General features: G+C 36.8%; 1 protein-coding gene across 4 annotated transcripts in view; it reads right to left on the reverse strand.

Moving 5' to 3' along the window:
- Nucleotides 1–17,185, reverse strand: part of KIAA1958 (KIAA1958 ortholog) — a 170,455-nt gene that overhangs the window by 12,822 nt on the left and 140,448 nt on the right. The window lies entirely within an intron of this gene.

The raw sequence follows: 17,185 nt of genomic DNA on the forward strand, positions 1-17,185 counted from the left end.
TTACCATATATACTAGCTTATGTACTAATGCAGGCATTCCAATAATAGAAGTATAAAAATAAATGCTGAAAATCAAACACTGTTCTATCTAAAATTTTCACTGAAAAAAAAATAGCATTTCTATTCACAACAACAATCAAAAGAAAAGGAAGAAAGAGAAAGCAAATAAAAAAGTAGATACCCTCGCACATGAAGACCTATCATTTATTTGTAATTTACATTTTCAAATGTCTCGTGTGCCATCCTGGGCCGCCTTGAAGTAAATGGTGTTAGCTCTTTTTTTTGAGACGAAGTTTCGTTCTTATCGCCCAGGCTGGAGTGCAATGGCAGGATCTCAGCTCACTGCAACCTCCGCCTCCTGGGTTCATGTGATTCTCCTGCCTCAGCCTCCCGAGTAGCTGGGATTATAGGCACCTGCCATCACGTCTGGCTAATTTTTTATATTTTTAGTTTCACCATGTTGGCCAGGCTGGTCTCAAGCTCCTGCCCTCAGGTGATCCACCTGCCTTGGCCTCCCAAAGTGCTAGGATAACAGGCATGAGCCACTGCGCCTGGCTCTGTGTTAGCTTTTTTTTTTTTTTTTTTTTTAAGTTTTGTTTACAAAATTGATAGAGGGGTTTAAATCCTGATTCCACAACCCATCAACTAGCTTTGAATCAGAAGGGAAGGTCAAGTGAGAGAAAAATGATAGGAAGAAGGGAGGAATATTTCAGAGGGGCTCACATCTCCTCAGAGGAGAGGGAACATAGTTTAACTTGCCATAATTACTTCAGATAAAGACAGGTCTCAACATGTCTACTTTAAGTGTTGGTTGCCAAAGGGATAACTAGCTCATAACCCTTAGCTGGCTTTTCTTAAGACCCTGTGATCTGCTAAAACCAGGCTTAATCTGTTCAAATTGTAAGTCAAGGTAGAGCATCTCAAAGTAAAAATACTTCATCTAATAGTTCTCACCCTCTCTGGACCATTGATGAATGTATTCAAACAAGGTGCTAACCGGCTAGGGCTGTGGGAAACAGCAAAATGAAAAGTTAATGCAATGACCAAGGTGAACTGCAAATTGGGTTCATTTTACCTCCCTCACTTCACCTTTCACTGCTCCCTCTGAGCATCTCCTCTATATCAAACTACCAGGCCTGCTGTCCCCAGGATCCATCCATCTGCACCAGGAAACCCACACTACACCTTCCCCATGCACTGCCTGAGCAATCTTCACATGGTTTTTGTTTTGTTTTGTTTTTGAGGTGGAGTCTCGCTCTGTTGCCTAGACTGGAGTGCAGTGGCATGATCTTGGCTCACTGCAACCTCCGCCTCCCAGGTTCATGCGATTCTCCTGCCTCAGCCTCCCAAGTAGCTGCAACTCCAGGTACCCACCACTACACCTGGCTATTTTTTGTATTTTTAGTAGAGACGGGTTTTTGTCATGTTGGCCAGGCTGGTCTCGAACTCCTGACCTCAGATGATCCACCCACCTCTGCCTCCCAAAGTGCTGGGATTACAGGCGTGAGCCACTGCGCCTGGCCTTCACATGGTCTTTGTGCCAATCAAAATACTGTCTTTTTTTTCAATTCGAAATCCACTTTTACACAACCTTTCCTCACACTCACCCAACTCCCTTATCCTCTTCTTCAGTTTATGCCTCACATTTGCTTTACTATTTTTTAGGAGTGTGTTCTCACTGTGTCCAGAAGGTCTCTTCAATTGGTTTGCATGCCCCTTAAGACTATGTCTTTGCTCTTTCAATCTCGATCCTGCCAAGAACTGTTGAATGCACTCTGCTTTAATAAATGTTTACAGCAAGAGAGGAAGAAAAAATGCTGGAAACTATCTGAAGCAACTGTGTCATGAAGTAGACTCCTCTCACCACCCCATCAACCTGGATAACTCCTATTACTTGTGGGACTTGCTTGATATTAATAAAAGGACTCTTGTATAAAGTTTATTATTGTTATACTTAGCACTAATTGAATGCCTACTATATGCCAAGAGGTTTTACATAAATTGTCTATAATCCATAAACAAGTCCTTTGTTATTCCTGTTTTCGAGGTAAGGAAACTCAGCCTCATACCTGTAACTTCATACATTCACTCATCCAATATTTACCAAGGTACCCTCTCTGTGCCAGGCACTGGGCTGTTTAAGTTATGAAGTTAGTAAGTGGAAGAGCCAGGATTTGAACCTGGGTCTCTGACTCCATGTTTGAGTTACTACGGTGAAGGAATCAGTTACTATAAGAATAAAATTCTCAGTAAAGAATGCAATTTAGATATTAGCTTGTGCTTATGAAAAAATACCTTGGTTCCCCAAATGTACTCAGATGAACCTTCAATAAGAATAACTAAGTCTGCTTTGTTTAGATGACCACTATTGTTTCAAACACGATTAAGTTAATTATTACATTAAATAGCTAAATAATTTCTTTTTAAAAATTTTCTTAAAATCACAGGACAGAGACTATACACCGAAAATGGAAACCTAAATCCCAGAACACAGTGAAACAAATAAAGAATACTTGTCTGCTTATATAATGGGACAGAAATTATGTGAAAATGATTAAACGACGACATATATGGTTTGTTCATGATTATATTTATGGATTAAATTTCATTTACTTAATAAATTGCTTTCAAAATTTTGGAGGTAGGAGTTGTGTTATGCTGCTGAGGATATTTTTAAAAGACTATATTGGTGAAGAAACAAACAAAGGTAATAACTTATAACCTCATACAGGAAAAAGAGGGGACTACTGAAGGAAGACATGAATGATTTTTTCCACCAGAGGACAGGACAAACCCCAAGTGCAAGATGAGGAGGAGCTGGGTGTGAGAGAGAGAAGGGACTATGAGATCGTGGTAGTGTAGGCTGCGGATGCCCTTACATCATCTGCCATCAGCACAAGTGCTGGCAAGTACGGCTGTGTGAAGTGAGGGATGTTTGCTGTGGAAGTCACCCTGAGGGCCAGAGAGAGGAAACGGGGCACTGCCTCAGGTAACTCTGGGCAGTCCCATTGGACACGGACAAGGGAAAAAGCAAAGCAGCTAAGAAAAGCAAAGAATTCCCTGAACGCCGCCATCTCTCAGGTAACACCTTCCTCGTGTCTATCACTGGGACAGTTCCAGTTTCCCAGCCTGTTGCCAGCTCAGGCACCCCGAAGGGAAGCCTATCCATGACCATTTCTTCAGCCACTCTCATAGCTGCTTGAAGTCCACTTGCAGAACCCTGTGCTCAACCACAGCCTGCAGAAATGAGCTCCATCCAGGTGTTATCAGACAGGAGCCTTTAGCAATAGCTAAGGAAATCCCTATCAATTACCATTAATGATCAATCTAGACCTGAATCCTAAAATGTGAGTACATAAGCATCACTTGGCAATGGGGAAAACCAGTAGTGTGACAGTCACCAAGCTATGCAAGCAGAGAAGCTAATTCCGCATTCCCTACTCATCCCCTTGAAAGGAGAGTTAATCCGGAAAACCCAAAGACAAAAAATTAGACATTACAAATATATCATTAGCGATTTGAGAGGATAACATCCTTAAAATAAGAAGAGTCTTTACTGGAAAAGGAAAAATAGGAAAACAAGAAAGATCCTGGAAATTTAAGATGATTGAAAAAATATATTTTAAAAACAACGGATGAGCTGAGTACTAGAATGAACACGGCTAGAGGCAAATTCGTGATCTAGAAGGACTCTTCCCTACAGGGCAGGCAAAAACATTAAAAGACACAAGGGTGAAGTTAAGAGATATAAAAGACAGATCCTGGAGACTGAATATCTATCTTAAGAATTCAAAGGAAAAACTTACAAGGATGAAAGAAATAATATAAGGAAAGTTCCATTAATCAAAGAAAGATCTGAAACTTTAGGATATTAAGGTTCATGAACTGTCAAATAGAAATACTGAAAGAAGACATACATGTAAACATATCTTGGTGAAACTTACAAAGTCTAAGAACAAGGAAAAAATTCTACAATCTTTTCTGGTAGGCAGAAAAAAAGAAAAAAGCCACCAAGAGGCACTACAGCTGTCAACATAGTGAGAAGAATCAGATTTCTCATCTATAACACCAAAGGGTTAAAAAACAAACAAAAAAAAGACATAGTCTCCTCAGAGTTGTGAGGGAAAAAGACTGTAAATGAAGAAATGTATTACCCACCTAAAGCAGCATTCAAATGCTAGGGCAAAATAAAGATATTTTCAATCATAAAAGAAGCAGCATCCAAGCACACACCTTATCTTTAAAAAAATTAGTTACAGATAACTGCCAGCAAAATGAAAAATGGAAAGAACAAAGGGGAAAACAATAGGGCATAAGACATAACGAGGAGCAAACATTTATTTTTAACATTCAGTAATGTGGCAATAAAGCTGAATACAATTGTTAAGAAAGGACTGTATACTGTATGTAAAATATATCTCATTGAAGTTTTTTGCTTTTTAAAGAATTGTGAAATACATGAAGCATAATGGAATACAATCTTGAACCAAAAATCCAACACCTGCAATCTATCTAGCAAAAGTTAGAACAGGTTAACAAAAGAAATAAAGAACCACGAAAGAAAGCATGATGTATAGGAAACTTAAAATCATGCACGTGGAGGGCTTCCACTTTAGGACTATGATGAAGTCGCTGGTATTATACTCTTCCTCCTGCTGAGAATCAACCTTGATAAAATCCACTGGAACACAACCAAAGGAACCAGAACTCAAGAAGCAAAAATCCCAGAAATTAGGGAAATGCATAGAGGTGATTCCTGCTCTGGTCACCATGTTTTTCTCTTAAGGCATTTGTGGAGCTGCAGTGCAGGACACAGAATCCAAACAGAAAGCAGCAGCCTGAAGTCTACAGCAATCTCAGTGGAACAGGTACATGAATATTCAAGTATGGGGCTACCAAGCAGCCAGCCAACACTTGAGAGACTGAGATCCTGGAGGAAGGAAACCACAGAAAAATGAGTCAATACTCTGCATATAATTTTCCTTCCAGAAATTGCTGATCCTAAGCCACATATGGGGAAATGATACAGAGAAGCCAAGCAGAAAGAAATCACCAAGAGGCAATTGTATGGCACTGAGGAGTCAAAAATAGTAATTCAGGTGGGGGCCTTTCAGAGGAAAGATGCCTTGGACAATCCCACTTTCATTTGAAATCCAGGAAGGGCTTGACTGTAAGAGTTACAGAAACTGGAAATAGATCAGTCTTGACTGCATTAAAGTGATCTACCCACCTTACATACTGCCTAACAGAAATTTAAATCTTTTCTTGAGGAAGATAACATCTTCAAAAGTTTTCATACACAGTGGTCAGCATTCAATAACAAGTCAACAGGCACACCATAAAACAAGACCAAATGAATGAAAACTAAGAGAAAGATCAGGCAATACAAATAGGCCTACAGATAACATGGATTATTTAAGTTCTCTGACACAAACTTACAAATAATTTGAATATGTTAAAGAAAATAATGAAAAGACAGAGAATTTTACTAGGGCACTGGAATCTATTAACAAAATAGAAATTCCAGAATTCTTTCCTTTTTCTATTCTTGTTCCTTTTCTTCCCTTTTCTTCCTGAACTATGCACTTTGAAAGTTGCTGGTAGGGCAGGATGAGGTAGACATTTATACCACAGTATGTATATATTGAAGGAAATGCAATGGCCTCTAGTAAGGGCATGGAGGGCATCTGCATAGGAGAATTGCCTAGTGAGGTATGTTGGAACTTCACTAGGGTGAGAAATATCTTACGTTATGGGGGCAATGTGGCAATCTGGCAAGCAGTTACAGGGCTTGAGTCAAGAGAAAAAAGTACCCACAGAGGAGCAGCCTGGTATGTGGTGCCATAATCTGAGCAGGTTAAGAAGGGCATCCATGCAGCAGGGGGAGGTGTGAGGAGAGGTCCTGTGTGAAGTCAGGGCCTGACTGGGGTGAGTAGGCCTTCCATGCATGGGGGTGACCTGGTATGAGGTGTCATAGCCTAAGCAGCATGAAGAAGGTTTCCATGTAGGAGGGTGTCCTAGGATGAAATGTTAAAGCTTGAATGGAATGAGGCAGGTGTCTCTGGTTGGGAGGATGGCCCAGTGCAGGGCGTTATAGGTTTAGCAGATAAGGATGGCATCTGTGTGTATGTGGGTGGCAGAGCACAGTTGGGTGCTGGACTCTGAGTAGGCAAGGAAAGTCGAAGACTGAGGAACAGGATATAACTAAATGCAATACATGATTCTGATTAGATCCTTTTCCAATAAAAGACACTGTTAGGGCAACTGGCAAAACTTCAATAGGAATAGATGTTTAGAGGGAAAGAATGCATCAGGGTTAATTTCCTAATTTTGATGATTATATTATGGTTATGCAGGAAAATGTCCTTATTTGTAGAAAAATCACAGGAAATCACTTGCAGGTGATGCTACATCAGGCTGGCAACTTAACTTCAAAATTGGTTGAGAAAAAAATGTTCTCTGTAATACACTTGCAACTTTTTGGAGTTTAAGATTGTTTCAAACTTTAAAAATTATTAAAAAGGCAATAATGAATTGATAATTCAATAGATGGGTAACAAGCAGGTGTAACACATATAACAGATGATTTGTGAACTGAAAGGTCAATAGAAAACAAATTGAAGCAAAGAGAGAAAAGAATATAGAAAACATAAAAAAGAATATAGAGAAAATAGCAAAATAGACATATGGGACATAGTGAAATGTCTAATATATTTGTAATTAAGAGTCCCAGAAAGAAGAGAGAATGGGGAAGAAGTAGCATTTTAAAAATATTGGGTGAGAATCTTCCAAAATAAAATACCTCAGTCTACAGATTCCAGAAGCTTTCCTAACCAAGCAAAATAAATACAAGGAAAATTAAATGTAGGCACATAGAGTAACAATGCTGACAACCTAAGTCAAAGAGAAAATTTTCTTTTTCTTTTCTTTCTTTTTTAGAGACAGGGTCTCACTCTGTCACCCAGGCTGGAGTGCAGTGGTGCTATCACAACTCATTGCAGCCTCGTGCTCCTGGGTTCAAGAGATCTTCCCGCCTCAGCTTCCTGAGTAGCCAGGACTACCAGCATGCACCACAATACCTGGCTAATTTTTGAATTTTTTGTAGTGACAGGGGTTTCACTATGTTGCCCAGGGAGGTCTCAATTTCTGCTTCAACCGATCTGCCTGCCTCAGCCTACCAACATGCTGATATTATAGGTGTGATGTACTGTGCCCAGCCTTTTTTATTTTTCTTTTTCAACTTCCCACATAACACCACATTAAGAGAAAATTTTATTGTTTATTTTTTTGAGATGAAGTCTCTCGCTGTTGTTCAGGTTGGAGTGCAGTGGCATGATCTCTGCTTACTGCAACCTCTGCTTCCCAGGTTCAAGCGATTCTCCTGCCTCAGCCTCCCAAGTAGCAGGGATTACAGGCACGCAGCACCATGCCTGGCTAATTTTTGTATTTTTATCAGAGACGAAGTTTCGCCATGTTGACTAGGCTGGTATTGAGCTCCTGACCTCAGGTGATTCACCCACCTTGGCCTCCCAAAGTGCTGGGATTACAGGCGTGCGCCACTGCACCTAGCCCAGCATAAGAGAAAGTTTAACAAGAAACTGGAAAGAAAGGACAAATTACCTTATACAGCACAACATCAGACTGACTGATTTTTCAACTGAAATGATGAAAGTCAGAAAACAGATGATCTCTTTAGTATGCTAAAATAAAATTACTACAAGTCTAAAATTTATACTAAGCAAAGTATCCTTCAAAAATAAAGGTAAGGCCAAGTGCAGTGGCTCATGCCTGTAATCCCAGCACTTTGGGAGGCTGAGGTGGGCAGATCCTGAGGTTTGGAGTTCGAGACCAGCCTGGCCAACATGATGAAACCCCATCTCTTATTAAAAATACAAAAATTAGCCAGGCGTGATCACGGGCACCTGTAATCCCAGTTACTCAGGAGGCTGAGGCAGGAGAATCACTTGAAACCGGAGGAGGTTGCAGTGAGCTGAGATCACACCACTGCACTCCAGCCTGGGCAAAAGAGTGAGATTCCGTCTCAAAAAATAAAATAAAATAAAAATAAAAAATAAAAATAAAGTAAAATGCAGCTGCAGTCACACAAAACAATGAGCAAATTCACTGTTAGCAGTCAAGTGCTAAAAAATAAAGGCAGATGTTCAGGCAAAAGGAAAAAAGATGGCAGCAAGTTAATGGACAAAAGAATTGAAGAATACTGGAAAGTGTGAACATGTAGGTGACTCTCAATGAATAAGCTGTTTAAAACAATACTACTGATGTCTTGTGTGGTTTTCAATATATACAGAATTAATATTATAATGACACAAATGAGGGTAACTGAAGCTAGTTTTGAAAAGTTCTTGTATTGTCCAAAAAATGATGAAAATGCAAAATTAAAGCAGACCTTAATAATGCAAGAGCACATATTTACATCTGTATGGTAACACTGTAAGAATAATAAAAGAATGTACAACTTACAGGTTGACAGAGGAGGAAAATGGGATAAAAAAAAGACTTGCTTAATCAAAAACAAGGCATAAAGAATAGATGGAACCAAAAAATGTAAGATGATAGATCTAAACATAAACATATCCATTATTATAGATATTCCAATTAAAAGATAAATGTTTTCAGGCTGGGCAAAGGAACAATATTCCGCTATCTTCTCCTGGGGGAAAAATATAAGAACCTTACACATAAGAAACAAATAGAACATAAAGATTCAAAGCAAAAGGATGAAAAAAGTTATACCATAGGAACAATAAGCAAATGAAAGCTGGTATACCTATATACTAACAGACAAAACAGACTAAGACAAGAAGTATTACTAGAAATAAAGAGGGAGGTTTTAAAATTCAACAGGAAGGTATATATAACAATCCTAGATTTTTGTATGGATCTGGTAACAATGCCTCAAAATACAGAAAGCAAAAACTGAAAGAATTAAAGATAAATAGGCAAATCTATGATTAAGAGATTTTAACATATCTTTTCCCACAACTGACAAAACAGGGAACAAAAAAATAGTATAGATATAGATGTGAACAATGCAAATATCAAACTGAACTTAACTGATACATAAAGAACACAACTGCAGAATACACATTTCTTCAAGCGTGTATGTCACCTTTACCAACATAGAAATGCTGGGACATAAAGCAAGTCTCAACATTTCAAAGGATTAAATAATTCAGAATATGATTTCTAATATAAGTAGAATAAAATGGAAATCAATTACAAGAAGATAATTTGACAAGCAATTCTATACTTCTAAATAATAAGTATATTATTTAATATAATATAAAAATATATGTATAGTATATATATAACAATTCTTTCTGGTAAAAGAAAAAAAATCAATGAGAATTAGAAAATATTTCCAACTGAATGATAATGACAATACATGTCAAAGTTGTGGGATGCAGTTATTGCCTAAAGAGAAAATAATAGCATTTAGTGCACAGACTACAAAAGAAGAAAAGTTGAGTATCAACTGTACCAAGAAATTTATAAGAACAATAATCTATCCAAAAAAGTAGAAGGAAACACTACAATTAAGAATGTAAATCAATAAAATGAGAAATAAATGTATAATAAAAACTAAGAGATGGATTTGAAAAGACTATTAAACTAGCAAGAAAAAGAGAGAAGGCACAAATTATTGCACCAGAAATGAAGCACATGTTAATTATCACTATAGATCCTACAAATAGTAAAAAGACAGTAAAAAGATACTATGAATAACTTGATGTCAATCAATTTGAAAATTGGGATAAAACGGACAAATGTCTAGAAAAGCCACAATTCACCAAAACCGAGTAAGAAACAAAGTTTGAATAGTCTTATACTACCCATTAAAGAAATGGAGGCCAGATGCGGTGGCTCATGCCTGTAATCCCAACAGTTTGGGAGGCCGAGGCGGGCGGATCACTTGAGCTCAGGAGTTTGAGACCAGTGTGGGTGACATGGCAAAACTCCATCTCTACAAAACATTAAAAAAAAATTAGGCAGATGTGGTGGCATGCGCCTCTGGTCTCAGCTATTTGGGAGGCTTAGGTGACAGGATGGCTTGAGCCTGGGAGGCAGAGGTTGTAGTGAACTGAGACTGCACCACTGCACTTCAGCCTTGGTGACAAAGCCAGACACTGTCTCAAACACACACACACACACACACACACACACACACACACACACACACACACACACTAAAGAACCAAAATAAAACTTCAGGTTCATATGGGTTTCACCAGTAAATACTTTCAACTGCCAAACTCTGCTAGTGAACAAAAAAAGAGGGAACACTCACTTCTTTTATAGGATTGCGTAACTTTTCTATAAAAATAAGCAAAGAACAATACAATAAAGAAAATTATAGGCCAAATGAGCTCAAAAAGACAAACACAAACATCTTCAATACACTATGAGAAAATGGAATCCCTACCTCACATCATAAACAATTCCAAATGGATCATGGCTTCAATGTGACCAGTAAAACAATAAAGGAAGAAAGGAAACAGGAGACCAGCTTTATGACCATGGGATAATCACACATTTTTAAACAGGACATCAAAATCACTACCCCTAAAGTAAAAGATTGATCACAATCACTACCCCAAAAGTAAAAGGTTGATAAAGTGAATTCCACTAAAATGAAAATTAGACATTCATCACAATGCAGCATTAAGAGGTGAAAAGGCAAGCCACACAGTGGCAGAAGATGTTGTAGTACACTTATCTGAAAAATCATTTAGAAGGACAAACCCCCATGACATAAGTTTACCTATGTAACAAACCTGCCCATGTACCCCCAAACTTAGAAGTTTTTTTGAAAAGGAAAAAAATCATTTAGAAGGGAGACAGTCCAATTAAAAATGGACAAGATGGCCGTGCATGGTGGCTCACACCTGTAATCCCAGCAGTTTGGGAGGCCAAGGCTGGAGGATCACCTGAGGTCAGGAGTTCAAGACCAGCCTGGCTAACATGGTGAAACCCCATCTCTACTAAAAATACAAAAAAATTAGCTGGGCGTGGTGGTGTGCACCTGTAATCCTAGCTGCTTGGGAGGCTGAGGCAGGAGAATTGCTTGAACCCAGGAGGCAGAGGCTGCAGTGAACTGAGATCGTGCCATTGCACTCCAGCTTGGGCAACAAGAGCAAAACTCCATCTCAAAAACAAACCAAAAAAAAAAAAAAAAAAAGACAAAATTTGAATGGGCCCTGCATAGAAACATTAATATTCCAGGGCAGAGAAATGTTAATATTCCAGGACACATAAATTTAAATACATTCACCAAAATGTCTAAAATAAAAAATGAAATCTGCAAATGTCAAGTGAAAGTGAAGATATGGAGCAACGGGAACACTCTTACTAAGCTAGTACAAGTGTCGATTTGTGCAACCACTTTGGACACTAATAGTATCTACTAAAGCTGAACACACACCAATTCTATGACTCGGTAATCCTACACCTAAATATATACCCAACAGAAATGTGTACATATGTGTACCAAAAGGCATGAACGTATGAGTGTTCATAAAAGCATAGTAGTACGACAAATAATAAATGGCCCCAAACTGGAAATAACCCTATGACCCCATAAACAATAGTATGCATATAAAATTATAAAATATCTATACAATGAATTATCATACAATAGCGACAAGGAGTGGACTACTGGAGTGAACTGTATGCAAAAACATGGAAGAATCCCACAAACATAATGTTAAGCAAAAGAAACCAGACACAGAAGAGTATATTGAAAGGGTCCATTTATGTAATTCAAAAACAGATCAAATGACTCTATGGTGAAGTCAGTGGTTACCTTAAGGAGGTAAGGGAGGGCACATGAGGGAAGCTTCTGGGGTTCAGGTAATAATTCTATGTCTCCCTCCAGGTGGTGGTTACAGCAATATATTAGCTTCATAAAAATTAATCGAGCTATACTTCAGTAAGTATAAGTACTTCAATAATTATTGCATCATTCAATAAGAAAACATTAAAAAATCCTTAAAAATTCCTTTAAAAATGCATATGCAAACCTAATAAATGAAGAGTTCTACCATGAACCTAGATGGGGAGACTCAATATTATAAAGATATTTAATTTCTTCATGTAATCTTTAATTAAATGTAATTCTAATTAAAATCCCCCCGTTTTTGATTGTTGTTACTTGTTAGGGTGTTTCTAAAGTTTAAGAAAGTAAATATATAAGAAAAGGAAGGTAAATTTCAAAAATAATTGGGAGGCCTTGCCTGAAAAAAAAAATGTACCGTAACACCACTATAAATTGTAAATTACTATTTGTAAGTTAGTATTTGTAAGAAAGAGACAAATAGATCATTGCTACAGAAGAGAATCCAGAAAAGGTCTGCAAATAGCAAAATGAGGGTATAATAAAGACTCTAATTCAAATTGTTGGGGAAAGATGGACTCTTCAATAAATGGTATAATTGGTTGAGTTGGAAAAGCAAAAACAAAAGCAAATTTAGATACCTGTTTCATATCACACACAAAACCCACATATCTAAATAGCTTTTTTTTTTTTTTTTTTTAAAGCTGTTTCCTTAAAGAAGACAGATTTTCATGATTTTGGAATTGAGGAAAGAAAGTCTTTCTCAGCACAACACAACCCAAAAAGTATAAAATACAGATGATTAGATGTCAAAAAATTTGGAAAATCCTGCACTGAACAGATTTTAAAAGATAATAAACATAACTGGAGAAAATATTTATAAAACATAAACCAAGGACATATGAAAAGCTCCTACAAACCAACAAGAAAAATAACTTGCTAGCAAAAGGGCCCAGGATATGACAGGCAATTATTCACAGAACAGATACAAACAACAAAATGCATTAGTAATAGCCATTATAATTGAAATGAGATATATTTCATTTGGCAGATTATCAAAAACACAAAAAGGTCCATATCTAAATGTTGGCCAGGCTGCTGGGAGCTTGCACTCTCAGTCAATACTGAATGATGTCTATATCAGTACAACTTTTCGGTGGGCAATTTTGACTAAATGCAGAAATATACAAGTGTGCAAAGATAAATGAACATAGATGATCACCAGAACCCACTAGCAGATGATAAAATAATCGTGCATATATATATATATATATATATATATATATATATATATATATATTTACATGCGGTCATTAAAAATTGTTACCCTTCTATATGCTAACATGAAAACAGTTCCACAATATATTAATTTAAAAAGAAAAATTCATTCTAGGACAATATGTATAGCAATATTCCAATTTTCGTAAGAAAAATAAAATTTAAATGATTTATAATTATGTAGAAAAATTCTGGAAGGAGACACATCACATTGGTTAGTGATTAGTTCCATGGAACTTTAAGTTTTGCAATACGAACATATTATATTTGCAAGTTAAAAAAATCAATAGGACTTTGGAAATGTATATATAGGAAAAATAAATAAAATGTGCTTTTTATTTAGCCCAGGAACTCCTCTTTTAAAAGTATCCTAAGGATTTAATCAGAGAAGTATACAAAAATGTATCCTCAAGGATGTTCTTTAAGGCAAATTTATAAAAGCAAAAAACTGGAAACAAATCCAATCTAACAACAGCATTATAAAATAGATTTTGGCACACCTGCGCAATGGAAAAATATGTAGCTACATAACAATCTACTTTCAAAAACTAAAGATCTTTTACAAACGTACAAAATGGTAAATACAACTGGATTCGTTTTTGAAGTATATTTTTGTAAGGAAGAAGTCCGAAATAAAACATGAAAATGTTAAACATTCTTATCTATAAGTAATGAGTCCTGTGATTTTTACTTCTGATTTGATACTAGTATTGACCAATTATTAGTAATAAATGTCTACTTATTGCCTTAGCATTTTCAAAGCATTATAAATCTTAACAAAGCAAATTGTGGTTTTACTTCCATTTTTAATTTTTATTTTTTTTGAGACAGGCTCTTGCTCTATTCCCTAGGCTGGAGTACAGTGGCGTGATCACGGCTTGCTGCGTCCCCTATCTCCTTTCCTGGGCTCAAACGATCCTCTTGCCTCAGCCTCTCTAGCAGCTGGGACAAGTGCGCACCACCATACTAGACTAATTTTAAACTTTTTTGTAGAGATGGGGTCTCACTATGTTGCCTAGGCTCATCTTGATCTCCTGAGGTCAAGTGATCCTACTGCCTTGGCCTCCCAAAGTGCTGGGCTGCAGGTATGAGCCACCACGCCTGGCCTTCCATTTTTTTATACGTTCACTCTAAAAATGTTTGCCGTCAAATTCAGTGTTTGCGTTCAAAATTATCTTTTGAGACGATATATCACCAACATTAAACTTTCCATACATATTAGCCATTGTAGTCACATCGAATCCTCTTCAAAAAGATAAGTATGAATAAATTGAAAATAAATAAGACTTTTAAAAAGGAAAACATTATTTGATTTGTAGTTATTACCCAACTTGAATTCTAATATTCTTTCCCTAGCAAGGAAATAAAATTTGTCACATTTTAAATGTAAAACTTGCAAGCACACTTAAAGATGAGTTCCTTGTTTAAGTACTACGAAAATATAAAGGTATAACTACCTGTAATTTATATAATCTATCATCATACAAAAATACAGTCATTGTTTCTATTTGGGATATTCAACTGTGAGTAAAGACTGGTGGACTATTCAGCCATGAAAGAAAAACATTTGCATTTCTGCAAAGTAATTTTGTATGAGAGATGTTGTATTTTCAGATGTTTTAACATGTTTTTTCATTATTAAATGATTTTAGTGACACAAAAAATGTGTCTGAAGTTAACCAACTTAATAATTCTGGAGAACCATTCCTATTTGGCTCAAAGAACACCATCATATGTGCCAAAGGTAATAAATGGTACATGGACAATTATATCTGACTAAAATGATTCTAAAAATAAGTAATTTTAGAACATGGCACCTCCTTAGCTTTGTATAATTAAAAAAATTTTTTAAATTATTTTTTAAAACAGAAAGAATCTCCCTTTGTTGCCCAGACTGGTCTCAAACTCCTGGCTTCAAGCGATCCTCTTGCCTTGGCCTCCCAAAGTGCTGGAATTACAGGCATGAGCCACTGTGAAGAGCCTCAGCTTAGTATAATTTTGCACCTATTTTAAGAAGTGTCTGACAAGGGGATTACTGGAGGTAAAGAAAAATGGCCAACAGAGCTCCACACAAAAACAAGTGCGTTCATTGTTTGCAGCGGGGCTTTCTTTTCTGTTAACAGGATTTTCAGGCTTGGGGCTCCAGGCAGCCTAGGATCAATTCAACTGCAGATCCTATACTAAAGGACTGTTGCTACCCTATGATCTGTGTTGGCATAGTCACATGCGCAATGCTTCCCCTTCCAGGGCCTCCCCTCCATGTCAGTGGTTAGAAACGCTGCACATGGGCTGCTCCGCTCAATCTGCACTGACTGTATATCCTGAGGCCAGTGCACAATGTCCAGGTCGACAACATGTTTTTCAAAATGTGGTTTGTTTGTTGTAGCTACAAAAATCAGCCAGCTTTGCAGAACACAATTTATTAAATGGATGAAGACTGGTCATCATGCCCAAATACAGACAAAACACTGTGACTCAAGCATGCTCTCATTATAGAGACACTGTTGACACTCATTAGCTGACTTTATTGGATTGCTTTTCTTATTTCCATAAGTTTTAGGCTGTACCAACAAATATCAAAAACAATAGAAAATTACACTACATTAAAGGCAAACATACACACAATGGAATAAACTAGACATAAAACTAGATTTTTATTTAGAGCACAAGTATACAGACAAATATGAAGCAAAAACAGTGAGCTGACAAAGATGAGAACATCTTAGTGTAAAAAATCAGTGAGCAGCAAAATAAAGATGAAACTGAGAGTACTCTTAACAAAAAATTCTATTACAAATATTGACAGGCAATAGATTATCTGACCAAAATCAGCAGTCACATATTTGACACAGTAACAGAAATTTCCCTCTATTTCAATTCACCTTTCTCCTCTTTCACAAACTATAACTAGCAGCTTTTAAAAAGTTTCAAAATACGATTTGAGTGAAACAGGCACATGTGCTTTTTTCATGTAAATCAGTTAAAAACCAAGTGCCCAGAAAAAATATATAAAAATAACAATCTATCAAATTTGGGGAAAAGTAAATGCATCCTCAAAGACCAGTACTATATTTTGTCAAATAGCAGAGTTGATCTGTTGAAACAATTTTCTCCAAGTATTAATTGTGGTTATTGTATTTCTAAGCAGATGCCTGGTCTTAAATTACAGTGACTAAACTGATAAATCTTTTTATTCCCAATTAACTTCCAAGGGATAAAGTAAAAGTGAAAGAAACCTTAAATGCATTCTTAAGATTTATAAGAAGGATGGAAGACCTTGTTGAAGTTGAATACAGCATTCATTCTAGTAAACCATGAAAGTTCTTCATTTTAATAGATAAGTCATATGTAGTAAGTCTGTTGAATCTAAAACACTTTCGATCATTTTCCCACCAGGTTTCAGGCCTACAGGGTTAGAGTCACATTTTCAGACTACAACATAAAAAGTACAAACTATTACCGGTCATGGAGCTAATCTAGCAAATGTACATCTAACTTTGGCAGTGAAAACATTTAAAATTGTGGGAAAAATTGGAAACTCTATAAATTAGAAAACTAATAAATATATATGTATTTGATTTAAAAACCGCCCGAGGTAAAAAGGCCTCAGGACAGAAATACAAAATGTACATAAGACCCCAAGGTGGGAAATAAATCCAAGAGCAGGACTCAAATAAATGTGCCCATTGCTAAATTGTTAATCATCAGGATGTATCATGCCATCATCTTTGGTGTCCAAAATATGAAAGGAATTCATGGTACAAAGGCTCTGCCTGAAAATCTCTGACGTAGAAATACTTTTGTGTGACTCTGGAGGCCAATGGACAAAGGCAGAACTTCTTTAGACCACACATAATTAAATTTATTTTTATTGCTTTATCACCTCACGGAGGGGCAAATGTCTACAGCATATTCTAGAGAAAAGGCTCACAGTTAAAATCTGCCTTTGTTTTCCTTTAAGCAAAGAGGTGGTGGGGACCTTGACGAATTAGTTTCAATAGTCTTGGAATTAACTCAGTAATTTCAGCAGCAATGTGTCCAAATACAGCATTG

This window comes from Macaca fascicularis, chromosome 15 (assembly GCF_037993035.2).
Source record: "Macaca fascicularis isolate 582-1 chromosome 15, T2T-MFA8v1.1".
NCBI lineage: Eukaryota > Metazoa > Chordata > Mammalia > Primates > Cercopithecidae > Macaca > Macaca fascicularis.